At 44.2% G+C, this 17370-nt stretch overlaps 1 long non-coding RNA gene across 1 annotated transcript in view; it reads left to right on the forward strand.

The window, feature by feature from the left end:
• Nucleotides 1-16920, forward strand: part of LOC134933092 (uncharacterized) — a 71788-nt gene extending 54868 nt beyond the window's left edge. Inside the window, exon 4 of the long non-coding RNA XR_010179601.1 lies at nucleotides 16580-16920. This is a non-coding gene — a long non-coding RNA (uncharacterized LOC134933092). The remainder of the gene's footprint in view (nucleotides 1-16579) is intronic.
• Nucleotides 16921-17370: the final 450 nt, after the last annotated feature.

Below are 17370 nucleotides of genomic sequence, written 5' to 3' on the forward strand. Positions count from 1 at the left end.
AGCAGGCAGATGATGTGTGTAACAGCAGTGAAGTGGTCAGGTTTTGAGACTCTGTGATAGTGTAGGACCTGCATGAAGATGGGGTACCTTGAAAATCGGTATGCAGGCTTCCGTGCATTGGCCAATCCACCAACTAAACCCCCATCATTTATTTATGGAATTGTTGAGGATAAGTGAGTTTACTTTGGTGAGTGCTGGGTTCTTTGTTTGTATTTATTAGAGCGATGTGGTCATGGGCTACATGCACCCCGCCCTGTGAGTGGTAAGTACAGCGGTGTACCCCGCGTTTGTGGTGGAGAGTGCTGTGTTACATGCACCCCACCCTGTGAGTGGTAAGTGCATAGCTGTGCCCCGCTTCTGGTGTGGTGAGTGCTGTGGTTTTTTTTTCTCTGTGTATACGATGGGGTTAATCTATGGTTAGCTCTTATTAAACGTGGCCACTAGCTTTCTCATGCACCCCTGTGTGGACTTTATTATCCTGAACCTGTCTCAGCTGTTTCTTAGCAATCATCTTTGAGCCAGTGCAATAGGTGACTAGTGTGCCTTTAAAAGCCATAAAGTCTGTGGCAGGTACACATTAAATCTAGCAGGCAGATGATGTGTGTAACAGCAGTGAAGTGGTCAGGTTTTGAGACTCTGTGATAGTGTAGGACCTGCATGAAGATGGGGTACCTTGAAAATCGGTATGCAGGCTTCCGTGCATTGGCCAATCCACCAACTAAACCCCCATCATTTATTTATGGAATTGTTGAGGATAAGTGAGTTTACTTTGGTGAGTGCTGGGTTCTTTGTTTGTATTTATTAGAGCGATGTGGTCATGGGCTACATGCACCCCGCCCTGTGAGTGGTAAGTACAGCGGTGTACCCCGCGTTTGTGGTGGAGAGTGCTGTGTTACATGCACCCCACCCTGTGAGTGGTAAGTGCATAGCTGTGCCCCGCTTCTGGTGTGGTGAGTGCTGTGGTTTTTTTTTTCTCTGTGTATACGATGGGGTTAATCTATGGTTAGCTCTTATTAAACGTGGCCACTAGCTTTCTCATGCACCCCTGTGTGGACTTTATTATCCTGAACCTGTCTCAGCTGTTTCTTAGCAATCATCTTTGAGCCAGTGCAATAGGTGACTAGTGTGCCTTTAAAAGCCATAAAGTCTGTGGCAGGAACACATTAAATCTAGCAGGCAGATGATGTGTGTAACAGCAGTGAAGTGGTCAGGTTTTGAGACTCTGTGATAGTGTAGGACCTGCATGAAGATGGGGTACCTTGAAAATCGGTATGCAGGCTTCCGTGCATTGGCCAATCCACCAACTAAACCCCCATCATTTATTTATGGAATTGTTGAGGATAAGTGAGTTTACTTTGGTGAGTGCTGGGTTCTTTGTTTGTATTTATTAGAGCGATGTGGTCATGGGCTACATGCACCCCGCCCTGTGAGTGGTAAGTACAGCGGTGTACCCCGCGTTTGTGGTGGAGAGTGCTGTGTTACATGCACCCCACCCTGTGAGTGGTAAGTGCATAGCTGTGCCCCGCTTCTGGTGTGGTGAATGCTGTGGTTTTTTTTCTCTGTGTATACGATGGGGTTAATCTATGGTTAGCTCTTATTAAACGTGGCCACTAGCTTTCTCATGCACCCCTGTGTGGACTTTATTATCCTGAACCTGTCTCAGCTGTTTCTTAGCAATCATCTTTGAGCCAGTGCAATAGGTGACTAGTGTGCCTTTAAAAGCCATAAAGTCTGTGGCAGGTACACATTAAATCTAGCAGGCAGATGATGTGTGTAACAGCAGTGAAGTGGTCAGGTTTTGAGACTCTGTGATAGTGTAGGACCTGCATGAAGATGGGGTACCTTGAAAATCGGTATGCAGGCTTCCGTGCATTGGCCAATCCACCAACTAAACCCCCATCATTTATTTATGGAATTGTTGAGGATAAGTGAGTTTACTTTGGTGAGTGCTGGGTTCTTTGTTTGTGTGTATATATATATATATATATATATATATATATACAGGTTGAGTATCCCATATCCAAATATTCCGAAATACGGAATATTCCAAAATACGGACTTTTTTGACTGAGAGTGAGATAGTGAAACCTTTGTTTTTGATGGCTCAATGTACACAAACTTTGTTTAATACACAAAGTTATTAAAAATATTGTATTAAATGACCTTCAGGCTGTGTGTAAAAGGTGTATATGAAACATAAATGAATTGTGTGAATGTAGACACACTTTGTTTAATGCACAAAGTTACAAAAAATATTGGCTAAAATGACCTTCAGGCTGTGTGTATAAGATGTATATGAAACATAAATGCATTCTGTGCTTAGACTTGGGTTCCATCACCATGATATCTCTTTATGGTATGCAATTATTCCAAAATACGGAAAAATCCGATATCCAAAATACCTCTGGTCCCAAGCATTTTGGATATGGGATACTCAACCTGTATATAAATAATTTTTTTTTTCAGTAGAATTTTCCAACAGTCGGGATCCCCTGGTCGAAATGCTGATGCTGGAATCCTGATAGTCAAAATCCTGACATCAAGCGCAGCTTGTCCTCTCACAGGCTCACTGTGCTCGCCACACTTCAGGCTCGGTAGCTGGCCACACTTTTATATTCCCCTCTGGTGGTGGGAATACCAAGCGGCGGTCGGGACTTCAACCGCCGGCATTTTGACTGTTGTCGGGATTCTGGCGTCGGTATTTCGGGAAATTAACTGCACTATATATATATATATATATATATATATATATATAAATACAAAAGGGGATCCACTGCACTTGCCATTCCCAGGAGATGGGTGTACTCACATACTCCCCACCCCTAGGTTGGGGTGCGGTGTGCTGTGACCACCTAACTCAAATATACATATACAGAGAACCCTGTCCTTAGTAGTTCATTCATCTTAATGCTTTAATATACAACTAGATAAACAATGGTGTTTTAGTTTATGAATTGTACAATGCATGTAAGCTTGCAGCCCACTCCACGGGACCCCATTTCACTGCAAGTCCTACTCTATCCTCCCCTCTTCTGGGAATGGCGAGTGCCGTGGATTCCCGTATGTGTATAATAGGGTTAATTTTGAATTGGCCCATTTGTGATCATATCTCTCTCATGCACCCCTAAGCTCATTTACCTTTAACCTGGATCAGCTGCTGTTTAGGTGTGTTGGTGACTGTCTCACTTTAAAAGCCAGAAGTCAGTTGGCAGGTGAGATTTAAACCAGGTAAGCAGTAGCACACTTGTGAAGTTGTGTTGGTGACTGTCTACCTTTTAAAAACCATAAGTGTGGCAGGTAAGCTTTAAACCAGGTAAGCACATTTTCTCCTATGTGATAGCAGTTGCCAGGTCTCCATAAAATCTACAGTATGTGAAAGTTTATGTGATAAAGTAGGACCCACAGTGAAATGGTGTCCCATGGACTGGGCTGCAAGCTTAAATGCATTGCACAATTCTTAAATTAAAACCCCATTGTTTATCTACTGCTAAGGAGAGTACAGGGTTCTTTGTGTGTGTGTATATATCTATATCTATCTATCTATCTATCTATCTATCTATCTATCTATATATATATATATATATATATATCTATATATATATATATATATATATATATATATATATCTATATATATATATATATATATACAAACAAATCTAGAAAACCACAGCACTCACCACCCCAGAAGCGGGGTGCAATGTCTGCACTCACCACTCATAGGGTGGGGTGCATGCAGCCCATGGCCACCAATCCAAATATATACAGACAGAAAGTTCAGCACTCACCATAGCAAGCTCACTTATCCTCACAACATCAATAAATAAATGATGGGGGTTTAGTTAGTGAATTGGCCAATGCACGGAAGCCTGGTACCCCACCTTCTTGCAGGTCCTACACTATCACAAAGTCTCAAAAATTAAAACTTGCCAACTGTATCACACATAAATAAGGATAAGTAAGCTTGCTATGGTGAGTGCTGAACTTTCTGTTTGTGTGTGTATATGTGTATATATATATATATATATATATACATACATACATACATACATACATACATACATACATACATACACACTAGTTGGTCTACCCGTTGTTTGCAGGGATGTTTCCGATTTTCTTGGTTGGAAATATAAACGGGTGTTAAAAATTGGTAGATCTATAGAGATGTAAATTTGAGACGTCTCAATGTAAGTAAATATTTATCCATGTTTCTTGGCTTTACCCAAGAAGCACTCGTAGCAGATACAGTAAAAAGTGACAGGAACATTTTTATAGTTTCTTAAATTATATTCAGCTTCCTAACCAGAGCTGTTTCTTGTGGTGGGCAACGCGTGCGGTCAAACGCGCCATGGCACTTTTGATGTCTCATGGTGCTCCCCCTCCTCCCAGTCATTACTACTCCACTCGGGGGCGGGATTTCATGTAATCACACTTTTGCATAATGACATCAAGACGCAAATGCGTCATTACATGAAACTCTGCCCCCAAACAGAGTAGTAATAATGGGGAGAAGGGGGAGCACCATGAGACACAGTAGCAGCAGTACCTGACTGGCAGGCAGAAGGAGGAGAGGCTGGCGGGCTGAAATGTGACAATGAGCACTACACAGCCCTGGCAACTAGCATTACACAGCAACCAGCATGAATCCCAGAGCATGCAACCCCTGGCAACCAGAATAGATCCCAGAGCATGAAACCCCTGACAACCAGCATGACACCGAGCATGTGTAATTAAAAAGTAAGTAGAAGCTTTACTGTAGGACATAATGTATCAAGGCATTGCGGTGTGTGGCATAATATGGTGCAGGGGGCATTACTGTGGAGGTTTCTGGGACTTTTCGGCCCGATTACATCCGGGAGGGTAACTGGTGACCTCTGATGCAAGCCCTATCCACTGATGTGTGGTTACATGCTTTTTATCTTTGTTTTATTGTGAGTCCTACGTATGAACAAACCCCTTTTCTTTATGTGTTACAAAATTGCTCTATGATCTTTTCTTTTGGTTCGAGATAAGATTCTTTCTTGTGGATGAAATGCACAAGTAGAAAAGGACACAGACAAATAAGAATTGGGGACTCACAGATAAAAACTTTGTGTAAGGTTTTTTATTACCTAATTCTTTTTTGTATGAGTATGTGCCAAAGTGGTAAACATATCTTGTTACATTTAGTTCTAGTGGAATTGTTATGAAGATTCCTGTCACTTACCACCAGGCTGCAGTATTCATAGGTTGCCCAGTTGTAGTTGAATTTAACTCTTTCAAATAGAAGCAAGTGCCTTAGGTGACCTTGCTAAATAGATTAACACTGATCGATACTGGTTAGCTCTCAAAGAAGTGTAAAAGCAATAATGACACGCTACTGTGGGTTTCTGGTCAGTGTTTCTGGGCATAGCCATTTTAACAAGACTTAAAAGGCCTATGCTCTGAAGCATTGACCAGAGACCCAAAGTAGCATGTGATTATTGCTTTTACACATATTTGAGAGCTGACCAGTGTCCAGCATTGTGTGTGTATGTGTATACATCGTAATAGTTAAGATGCAGCAGCACTCTCAGGACTTGCAGGTCCAGTCACATGGGTCAGATAAGGGTCCACAGCATCTTAGCAGGACACGTCAGTCCAAGTATAGTAAAGTTAATGTTTTTATTTTAGTTAATAAAATTTTGTCAGGAATGAAAATATATTGCTATGTATTGTTTGAGGGAAGGGGCTCCAAACCATTATTTTGCCTAGGTCTCCATGAGGTCTAAATCTGGATCTGCCTATTGGGGTGCAGGGTAGTCGCATGCCGTTGCCCAATAGTGAACACACTACTAGCCCCTTTCCTTTTGACCAGGCCTGGGAGAATTTCAAGGACTAATCCAAAATTCAAGGACTATGGGGTCTATTTACTAAGACTTGGATGAAGATAAAGTGGATGGAGATAATGTATCAGCTCCTAACTGACATTATTCAAACCCAGCCTGTGACATGGCAGTTAGGACCTGATTGGCTGGTACCTTATCTCCGTGCACTTTATCTCCATACAAGGCTTAGTAAATAGACACCTATGTTACTTTAAGTCTCCCTTTTTTCAGTTTTACAGTGTCCATGCTTCCAACACCTGTCTTACACCCACACACACCTGTTTTTTTTTTAAATGTAATAAAAAGGGTGTAAGATGTATGCAATATATCATACAGGAAGTGTTTTATTATGCCGGAAGTGTTTGTTACAGGAAGAACTTCTGCAGTGATTGTTCAGCTACAGCATTCTTGCAGCCAGTAAAGACACAATTCTGCAGTTCTCCAGAGTCCTGCAGTGATTTGCACACAGACCACTTTAGATACACACTGACTTTGACTCAGACTTTGTATGCTTGACAGATGTGGTTTTCATTTTAAATGGAATACTGTCACGAGACTAATAACATTTTGTTAGGGTCTCCTGCTCTGTGCTGCCACGTCGTCATGGCAACCGGGAGACAAGTGCTAGCGGAGTAACCTGAGCGTAGCTGATACTCCGGTTCGGGTCTTTTGCTGTGCAGTGGTTACAGGCTCTGTGCACGGCAGGGGATCCGGTGCTGGATTTTGTGCTCACAGTCTGTGAGGTCTGAGTGGGGCGTGGACAGCACCTGCTATATAAACCCTCTTCTCAGGTTAGGCAGATGCTGCTGAATCTTTGTTGGTTAGTCAGTTCCTGAAAGCTAGCTAGTACTGTGTAAACTTTGTATTTGTTTGTTGCTTACTGCAAATAGGCCTTGGGATTTGGTATTACACTCTGCCAATCCAGACCTAGCAGTAAGACTGGAGTCAGTCGTTTAACCTGCTGGGGTTCTTTTGCTACTCTGTGAACCTAGCAGGTTTGCGGCTGTATTCTCAGACTTGCCTGCCAAAATCCTTTCTCACTGTGCAAGGTGTTCAGGTGTCAGTTTAGTGGCAGTAAGCTGAACCAGTGCACTGCAAGTGAGGACTAGGATTGTGGAGACTCTCCTTGTGTCTATTACTCCATCTCTGACCAAGGAGTTTACTGCCACACCCGTTGGTAACCCTTTAGGGTTTTGCTGTTGCCCTTAGCAACAGCATTTCGGGTTCTCTACGTATTAAATCACAACATCTCGCTTCTTTCCATCTGAGCATTCCTAATACTAGGGAGACACCCAGTTTCTTAGCCTTTGGGCTTCTCTGTTTACTTTGTGTTTATTTTGTTACCCTATCACCTTCTATGTATGTAATGTCATATTCCCCAGTCTGTCTGTGAGTTCATTTGTTTTGCATCCCTCTCCGTTCAGACACCAGTACATTCCTGCTGGCACTGGTGTGCATAACATATTCAGCAGCCTAATACTCCTGTTGAAATTTTGTGGGAATATGGAGCATACCCCTCAAAATACTTTGCAACAGGTGGTCGATCAGGTGCAGGTCCTGACTCGACAATTTAATGATTTGTCCATTAAAATGCACACCTCGCAGGCCACTGGCGGAGCTCCCGCAGCAGCAGTGCCTTCAGGGGTTAAGGAGCCAAAAGTAAATCTCCCGGATCGTTTTTCTGGAGATCGCTCGCAGTTCTTTTGTTTCAAGGAGAGCAGCAAGCTATATTTCCAGCTTAGGCCTCAGTCTTCTGGGTCGGAGATTCAGCGGGTGGGCATAGTGATTTCCTTGCTACAAGGAGACCCACAGGTCTGGGCATATGGGTTGCAGCCTGACTGTCCGTCACTTAAAAGTGTTGATGCTTTTTTTACGGCACTGGGCATGTTGTATGATGACCCTGACAAGACGGCCTATGCCGAGGCTCAGATTTCGATCCTTAAGCAAGGGCGAAGGCCAGTTGAGGTTTATTGTACGGAGTTTCGGAGGTTGGCCCATGATACCCAGTGGAATGACCCAGCCCTGAGACACCAGTACCGAAGAGGTCTTTCTAACCAGTTAAAAGACCAACTGGTACAATATCCCTTGCCTGATAGCTTGGATCAGCTCATGCAGTTATCCATTCGGGTGGATAGACGGCTGAGAGAGCGCAGGCTTGAAAGGGAGACCGAGGTTTCCTTCTTTCCCAAGGGAACCTCAGACTCTGAGGAATTTTCCGAGGAGCCTATGCAGATTGGGGCTACCCGCCTCTCCTCGCGTGAGAAGACGCGGAGGAGACAGCAGGGGTTATGTTTGTACTGTGGGAATAAAGGTCATGTGGTAGTATCATGCCCAGAAAAGCTGGAAAACTTCAGGGCCTGAGGGTGATGGGAAATATCCTGTCAGGCCAGAAGTCAGAATTTCCCAAGAAGACTTTTATCATTCCGGTGACCTTGAAGATCCTCGGTCAAACTGTCAAGACTGAGGCCTTTGTGGACAGTGGGGCCGACGGGGTTTTTATGGACCGCCAATTCGCCCTGAAACACTCTGTACCCTCAGTACCCTTGGCATCGGAGATTGAGATTTGTGGGTTAAACGGGGAACCATTATCCCAGGGTAAAATTACCTCTTGCACTAGCCAGATTTCTTTGTTTATTGTAGCCACACACTCTGAAAAATTGTCCTTTTATGTGACTGTCTGTACTTTTGCCCCATTGGTGTTGGGGTTACCCTGGTTAAGGGCCTACAATCCTCAATTTGACTGGGTCTCTGGGGAGATTCTTAGTTGGGGTACTGATTGTTTCAGGAGTTGCTTGAGCCTTCCAGTCAGGCTTTCACAGCTAAGTTTGCCAGGATTGCCAGGATGTTATGCAGATTTTGCGGACGTGTTCTCCAAAAGAGTTGCAGAGGTACTACCTCCCCATCGCTCCTATGACTGTGCCATTGATTTGTTGCCGAATGCTAAGCTTCCCAAGAGCAGGTTGTACTCCCTGTCACGTCCTGAGACTCAGGCTATGGCAGAGTACATTCAGGAGAACTTGGCTAAGGGATTTATCAGACCTTCACAGTCTCCAGTTGGGTCGGGGTTCTTCTTCGTGGGTAAAAAGGACGGTTCGTTGCGACCCTGCATCGACTTCAGAGAATTGAACCGTATCACGATTAAAAACTCATACCCACTGCCTCTCATTTCGGTCTTGTTTGACCAGCTTCGTACTGCCACCATTTTTTCTAAGATTGACCTACGCGGTGCGTACAATCTAATCCGAATAAGAGGGGGGGATGAATGGAAGACTGCCTTTAATACCCACTCAGGGCATTATGAATATTTGGTGATGCCTTTTGGGCTTTGTAATGCCCCGGCAGTCTTCCAGGACTTCATGAACGATGTGCTCAGGGAATATTTGGATAGATTCTTAGTTGTATACTTAGATGACATCCTAATCTTCTCCCATTCCCTGGAGGAACATCGGAAGCATGTACGCTTAGTCCTCCAGAAACTCAGAGACCACCGGCTTGGGGCGAAGCTGGAGAAGTGCGAATTTGAAGTTCAGCAAATCGCATTTCTAGGATATATTATCTCCCCAGAAGGTTTCCAAATGGAGGGTTCCAAGGTACAGGCAGTCCTGGATTGGGTGCAGCCCACTAGTTTGAAGGCGCTTCAGCGTTTTCTGGGCTTTGCGAATTTTTATAGACGATTTATCGCTGGATTTTCGTCTATAGTGGCGACCTTGGTGGCACTCACTAAGAAAGGGGCGGATGTTGCTCACTGGTCTTGTGAGGCCAAAGCGGCTTTTGCCCGTCTCAAAAGGGCATTTGTCTCGGCCAAGGTGCTGCGACACCCAGATCCAGAGCGTCCTTTTGTGGTGGAGGTGGATGCCTCTGAGATGGGTATTGGGGCAGTGCTCTCTCAAATGGGGGTGTCTGATAATCGCCTTCATCCCTGTGCTTACTTTTCCCGTAAATTTTCGCCTGCCGAGATGAATTATGACGTGGGTAACCGGGAATTGTTGGCTATTAAGGATGCACTCGAGGAGTGGAGACACTGGCTTGAGGGGGCTAAGTTTGTGGTCTCAATTCTCACCGACCATAAGAATTTGGCATATTTAGAGTCAGCGAAGCGCCTCAATGCCAGGCAGGCACGATGGGTTTTGTTTTTTGCTCGCTTTAATTTTTTGATAACATATCGCCCTGGGTCAAAAAACATCAAGGCTGATGCGCTCTCGCAGAGTTTTGCTCCAATCCAGGAGACCACCGAGGAGCCATTACCCATTGTGTCCCCATCATGTATTAAAGTGGGCATTACCCAGGACCTCTTGTCATTAGTCCTTAGAGCACAGGAGCAGGCTCCTCCAGACCTTCCGGTAGATCTTTTGTTTGTGCCTCCTAGGTTAAGACAGCGAGTGTTCCTGGAATTCCATGCCAAGAAGTCGGCAGGTCACCCGGGTATTGCCAGAACTCGGGAGTTGCTATCTAGGGCGGTGTGGTGGCCCTCGGTGGCTAGGGATGTGGATCAGTGGGTTTGGGCATGTGACATCTGTGCCCGAAATAAGACTCCTAGAGGGGTTCCTGTTGGCCCATTACATCCACTCTCTATTCCATCTAAGCCATGGACCCACATTTCAATGGATTTTGTGGTGGACTTGCCAAAATCCTCGGGGATGACAGCCATCTGGGTTGTCGTTGACAGGTTTTTCGAAGATGACGCACTTCGTTCCATTGGTTGGGCTGCCATCGGCCAGACGCCTGTCTGAATGATTTATGCTGCATGTTGTGCGCCTCCACGGGTTGCCACTTGATGTGGTCTCTGACCGCGGATCCCAGTTTGTGGCCAAATTCTGGAGGGCATTTTGTTCCGATCTCCAGATTTCTGTCAGCTTGTCGTCAGGCTACCATCCGCAGTCTAATGGGCAGACTGAAAGGGTGAACCAGTCCTTGGAGCAGTTCCTCAGGTGTTATGTCTCCAAGTGTCAGACTGACTGGGTTGCTCATCTGTCCATGGCGGAGTTTGCCTATAACAACGCGGCTCACTCTGCTACAGGGATCTCTCCCTTCCTTTGTGTGTATGGGCATCATCCTAAGGCCAATTCTTTTGACCCCCAGGACTCCACGCCTGGTGGTTCCTCTGTGGTTTCGGTCCTTAGAGGTATTTGGAGGAAAGTGAAGAAAGCCCTTGTGTCTGTGTCATTAAGGGTTTTTGATAAGCGGAAAAGACCCTGCAGCTTCAAATTAGGAGACTTCGTCTGGTTGTCTACCAAGAATTTGAAGTTGAGACAGCCATCTCACAAGTTAGGCCCCCGGTTCATCGGTCCTTATAAGATCACTAGGTTTATCAATCCGGTGGCATTTCAGTTAGATCTACCCCGTTCTTTGGGTATCAATAAAACATTTCATTGTTCCCTTTTAAAACGGGCGATTTGTAATCCTTCTTCCAGTGGAAGACCTTCCCCTCTTCTGATACGTGGCCAGAGGGAGTTTGTTGTTGAAAGGATTCTTGACTCCAAGATGGTTCGGGGTCGGCTGTCATTTTTGGTGCACTGGAAGGGGTATGGCCCGGAGGAGCGGTCGTGGGTGCGCAGTTGTGATCTTCATGCCCCCAGACTGTTACGCTCTTTCTTCTCGCAGTTCCCGATAAACCCGGTGGTAGGGGTTCTTTGACCCCTTGTCAGAGGGGGGGTACTGTTAGGGTCTCCTGCTCTGTGCTGCCACGTCGTCATGGCAACCGGGAGACAAGTGCTAGCGGAGTAACCTGAGCGTAGCTGATACTCCGGTTCGGGTCTTTTGCTGTGCAGTGGTTACAGGCTCTGTGCACGGCAGGGGATCCGGTGCTGGTTTTTGTGCTCAGTCTGTGAGGTCTGAGTGGGGCGTGGACAGCACCTGCTATATAAACCCTCTTCTCAGGTTAGGCAGATGCTGCTGAATCTTTGTTGGTTAGTCAGTTCCTGAAAGCTAGCTAGTACTGTGTAAACTTTGTATTTGTTTGTTGCTTACTGCAAATAGGCCTTGGGATTTGGTATTACACTCTGCCAATCCAGACCTAGCAGTAAGACTGGAGTCAGTCGTTTAACCTGCTGGGGTTCTTTTGCTACTCTGTGAACCTAGCAGGTTTGCGGCTGTATTCTCAGACTTGCCTGCCAAAATCCTTTCTCACTGTGCAAGGTGTTCAGGTGTCAGTTTAGTGGCAGTAAGCTGAACCAGTGCACTGCAAGTGAGGACTAGGATTGTGGAGACTCTCCTTGTGTCTATTACTCCATCTCTGACCAAGGAGTTTACTGCCACACCCGTTGGTAACCCTTTAGGGTTTTGCTATTGCCCTTAGCAACATCATTTCGGGTTCTCTACGTATTAAATCACAACATCTCGCTTCTTTCCATCTGAGCATTCCTAATACTAGGGAGACACCCAGTTTCTTAGCCTTTGGGCTTCTCTGTTTACTTTGTGTTTATTTTGTTACCCTATCACCTTCTATGTATGTAATGTCATATTCCCCAGTCTGTCTGTGAGTTCATTTGTTTTGCATCCCTCTCCGTTCAGACACCAGTACATTCCTGCTGGCACTGGTGTGCATAACACATTTTCAAGCTAAAGTGGAATTTGTTGCTCAAAGTTTAGTCTGTACATTGTCACAAGACCTATCTATGACATTAGAGACTGTAGTCATGCTTTGATCACCCAGTCCACAAAGTGGCCAGCTTCCATGGTTCTACTGATTTGGATGACATGGCAAATTGGTTTGCTTAATATCCTAATCAGGAAAACATGCAGTTTTTTTGAGGGAAGTTTTTAAACATGGCATTAAGTTGCCAAGGAATTTTCAGTCTGCCAGGGAATTATCTGAGAGCATATGGCAGAAGGTAATGAGGCAGTTTAGGTAGGATGAGTAGTCTACTGTCATGCCATCATCTATCTGAGGGTATATTTACTAAATTAACATTTTGGAATCATCTTTATAAATCTTAGGGGGACATGGAGGCAGAATTGGCTGGGGTAGCACAGTGCGGCGGATGATGGGACCCTGGACTAATAAAGACTGGGGGGTAATGCAGCAACCCACCTGCCTGCGCACAATATGCTCTCTAGTTAGAGGCTGCAACTGCTGGACTGCCATTGCTGAGGGACTGGGAGGTTTTATATTGTGTGTGGGACAAATTGTTTTTGTTATTTTTCTAAAGTGACTATATGTGTGTGTGTTTGGGAACCAAATTGGGGGTTTCCTATGGGGGCCAATGTGTTTGGGTTTTCCTGTGGGGACCAATGTGTTTGGGTTTTCCTGTGGGGACCAATGTGTTTGGGTTTTTTCTTGTGGGGGCCAATGTGTTTGGGTTTTTTGTGGGTGCCAATGTGTGACTTCAGCAAAACAGTCCCCACAACCTGTGCAGTGAGGCCACACCCCTTTTTTTAAGCTGTGCCCCTATTTACAGGCTGACACCTATGACACATGCAATTTAGTCCCCTTAGTGGATCATGAGAGCTTTTCAGCTTTAAAAGTAGATCATCCTCTATTTCGTTTGAACTGTTGTACCAGTCAGCTGACAAGAATGGACGTTTTCTCATTCTCATTGGAAAATTGGAGGGTAAGCTAGTTACGATTGTTTCTCTCTACGCTCCAAATTCTAACCAGGTCCCGTTCTTTAGAAAAATTTGCTTGACTATTGAAAAGGTTCGTCAAGGTGCCTTGGTTGTTGTGGGTGACTATAATTTAGTGCTTGATCCGAAATTAGATAGATCTACTCAGTCCCCTTCCCAACTGTCTGCAGCTTCAGCTGGCCCATCCTTGGCCTTCCGTAATTTGCTGGCAGAATATGACCTGTATGACTTATGGAGAGTTGACAACTGCGAGAGATTATACATATTTTTCTCCAGTGCATAATTCCTACTCTCGCATAGATCTTATTTTTTGCGATAAATGGACTTTGCAGCATTCAGCACAGGTGGATGTTCTGCCTATTTCTTGGTCAGATCATGCCCCACTCCTATGGTCTTGGAATATTTGCCAGTAATTTACTCCCCCACAGCCGTGGCGCCTATCCCCTCACCTTCTATCAGATGCTGTATCTAAAAAAGCGATCGATGATTGCATCTCTCTTTATATGGAAACTAATTCTCCCTCAGATTCATCTATCACGACTTTTTGGTGTGCTCTTAAAGCAGTTGTTCTGGGCACGGTGATTCAGGCCGGTGCTAGAATTAAAAGACAGGCTGTCCAACAGCAACAGGACTTGGAATCTAAACTACAGGCTCGAAATAGGATTAAACACCTGATCTCTCCTCAAGGTGGTAAGGTATTCAATCCATATGACATAGCAAATCAATTCGCTAGATATTATACCACCCTGTACAATCTTTCTTCTGACCCTCTCATTTTTCAACCTACCCCTGACTCTATACGATACTTTTTAGCTGACGTCAAACTCCCCTCCTTCTCTGCGGAACAACTCGAATCATTAAGTGCTCCGTGGACCTCCTTTGAGGTTGTTCAGGTAATGAAATCACTCCTGCATGCTAAAGCCTCAGGTCCAGATGGCTTCATTAATGAGTTTTAATGAGTTTTACGTTTCTCTTTGTGATCAATTATCACCCACCCTGACCTTATTGTATAATGCAGTCTCCTCTCTTGGTGCTTTCCCAACAGAAATGTTGGAGGCTCAAATTATTACTATACCAAAACCAAGTAAAAACCCAGCACATTGCCAAAATTATAGGCCCATTGCACTTCTGAACACCGATGTTAAACTTTTTGCCAAACTTGTCGCTTCTTAGCTAAATGTTTTTCTGCTGTCTCTCATTTCCCATGACCAAGTTGGATTTGTGACAGGTAGACAGGCTTACACCCGTAGAGTTTTTGACTTAATTGGTATTATTCCTCCTCACACTGGCCTTCTTCTGCTTTCCTTAGATGTCAAGAAGGCGTTTGATTGATTGAACTGGCAATATATGTCCTCGGATCTAGACAAGTTTGATCTTAGTGGTCATATTCTTTCTTCGGTATTATCTTTATATAGCTCCCCCTCCGCACAGGTAGTTAGCAATGGTTTCCTCTACGATGCTTTCCCTATTACGAATGGAACCCGACAAGGTTGCCCTCTGTCACCCCTGATATTCACGTTGGGTATTGAACCCCTCGCTGAGAAGATTAGGATGACTGTGGACTTTCCGGGGGTGACGGATGGCAATGATACTCACAAGTTGTGCCTCTTTGCGGACAACGTTCTCTTGTTTGTTACAGACCCACTATCCTCTTTCCCATGTTTGCATGCTATCTTGGAACAGTATACCGAAGCTTCCTATTACAAAATGAATACGACAAAGACAGATGCTCTCCCCATTAATACTCCAGCTCCCATAGTGTCCACTCTTCAATCACAATAACCTTATAATTGGCGTTTGATCTCACTTCAATATTTAGGGATGCAAATCCCACCGTCTACGACCTCTATCTTTGATGTTAACTTACCCCCACTCATCAATACTCTTTTAGACTTGACTAAGTCCTGGTTATCTTATGACATTGCGTGGATCGGCCGCTTAGCAGCCTTAAAAATTACCCTTTTACCTAAACTCATGTACTTATATCAAACTACTGTATACCCTTTCTTTTCCCTAAACAGTACCTTGATAGGTGTCGCGCTATAATGCTACGCTATGTCTGGAAGGCACGTCCACCTAGACTGGCTCGGTCCAGAATGATTCTCCCTCGCAGAAAGGGAGGGCTAGATATGCCTGACCTAGTTCTCTACCAGGAGGCTTGTGTGCTTGCCCAGCTCAAATACTGGGCAAGATCTTTTTAGGATTCACCCAACCTTTAGACTTTTAGACCCCGTTCATTGACCCTTCTCCCAGCCTCCACAACATCTCTACTGATTTGGGATAAATTAGTAAATCGCCTACCTGGGTATCAATTCCCTTATTCCATTATCTCACTATGACCCATAGCTAAATTGATCCCTAATTTAAATCTCTCTACCTGGTATGTTTGTGATTTGAATGTGTTGGGCAACCTTCTGGATGGTAATGTTATGCTCTCGTTTTCCCAACTCCAATCTCATTATAATCTCCCCAGCGGAGAATTATTGCATTATTTCTAAATTCACCACTGGTACAAAAGTCTACCTAAACATGGGGCTTCTTCAAATCCATTATCCTAGGTAGTACTAGCGCGTGTGTCTCTGTGTGATTCCAGGAGGGACATATCTTTTTGTTACAAGACTCTTGTCAGCTTACTTGTTACCATGAAATCTAATGTGCAGCTAAAATGGGAACAAGACTTGGATCTCCCCTTATCTGACGCCCAATGGGAACAGATTTTTACTTCTTATCGTATGTCTAAATGCTTGAATCACACGGAGATGCATGTCAAACTCCTTAATAGACTATATTTAACACCTGATAGGTTACATACTTTTTGGCAGTCTTGTTCCAAATATTGTTGGCGTAACTGTGGAGAAGTAAGTGATATTTATCATGTTTTCTGGTTTTGTTCTTCCCTTCAAAACTTCTGGTGCGAGATATTTACATTGATCAATAAGGTCTTAAACCTGTCACTCACCTCCTCTCCTGTCATAGCCCTATTACACATTTTTCCTGCTGAGATACCACCCCACCAAAGATACTTGGTGGGACATATCTGTATAGCAGCTAGGGCAGCATTGGCCTAAAGTTGGAAACAAATTTCTCCTCCTCTCCTATCCCTAGTCACCAAGAAAATTAAATTCTATTGTACTATGGAAACTGAGTTTATGCCTTTTTCCTCCTCAGCTTCCTCCCCAATGATGAAATGGATGGCATGGCATGAATATATCACTGATGGTGGGGGCACTTCCCCTGCCCCCTAATCTACTCGGATTACACTTCCACCTTGAGTACTGACCTTGATAGCCCTATGCCTTCTATTGATTCTTTGTCTATTGATATGTCTCCTTGTTTGATCCTTGTCCATCTGTATATTTCTCATGATATCTCTGTATTTTATTTTTTATTTTGCCTATATTGGACTCATATATTTGACTTTTTGATATTTTTGATATTTGTATGTATGCATCCCGTTCCCCTGGTTCTATGTACCTCCCTATCCCCTCCCATTTTCTTTTCTGTACCCCTTCCCCCTGCAAAAAGAAAATGTATTTTCAATAAAAATTATTGATGAAAAAAAAAAAAGTAGATCATCGACTCTAAAAGTCTCTACACTTTTAAAAGTATTCATTACACACAAGGCCTGATTCTGCCTCGGGTGCTGCAGTGTCCAAGTGTGCATCTCTTGACAGTGTTGCATTTGTGACTTTATACAAGTACCACTAAAAGCCATTTCCTGCTGTGCAGCCATGCATCTGAATGTGCAAGGACTGACACATCCCTTTGAACATCTTTACACACCCAATTACTGCTTGTCGCATCATTGGTTGCACCATCAAAACACCAGCCCAATGCTAGATTCTGAATCTCTATCAAAGTGTGACTTCCAATATGAGTGATACTCCCATAACATAACAATTTTCACATGTCTGAATATCCACCTCCCACAACACTTTTGTGATACCACGTGTCTCAAT

This window comes from Pseudophryne corroboree, chromosome 6 (genome assembly GCF_028390025.1).
Source record: "Pseudophryne corroboree isolate aPseCor3 chromosome 6, aPseCor3.hap2, whole genome shotgun sequence".
Taxonomy (NCBI): Eukaryota; Metazoa; Chordata; class Amphibia; order Anura; family Myobatrachidae; genus Pseudophryne; species Pseudophryne corroboree.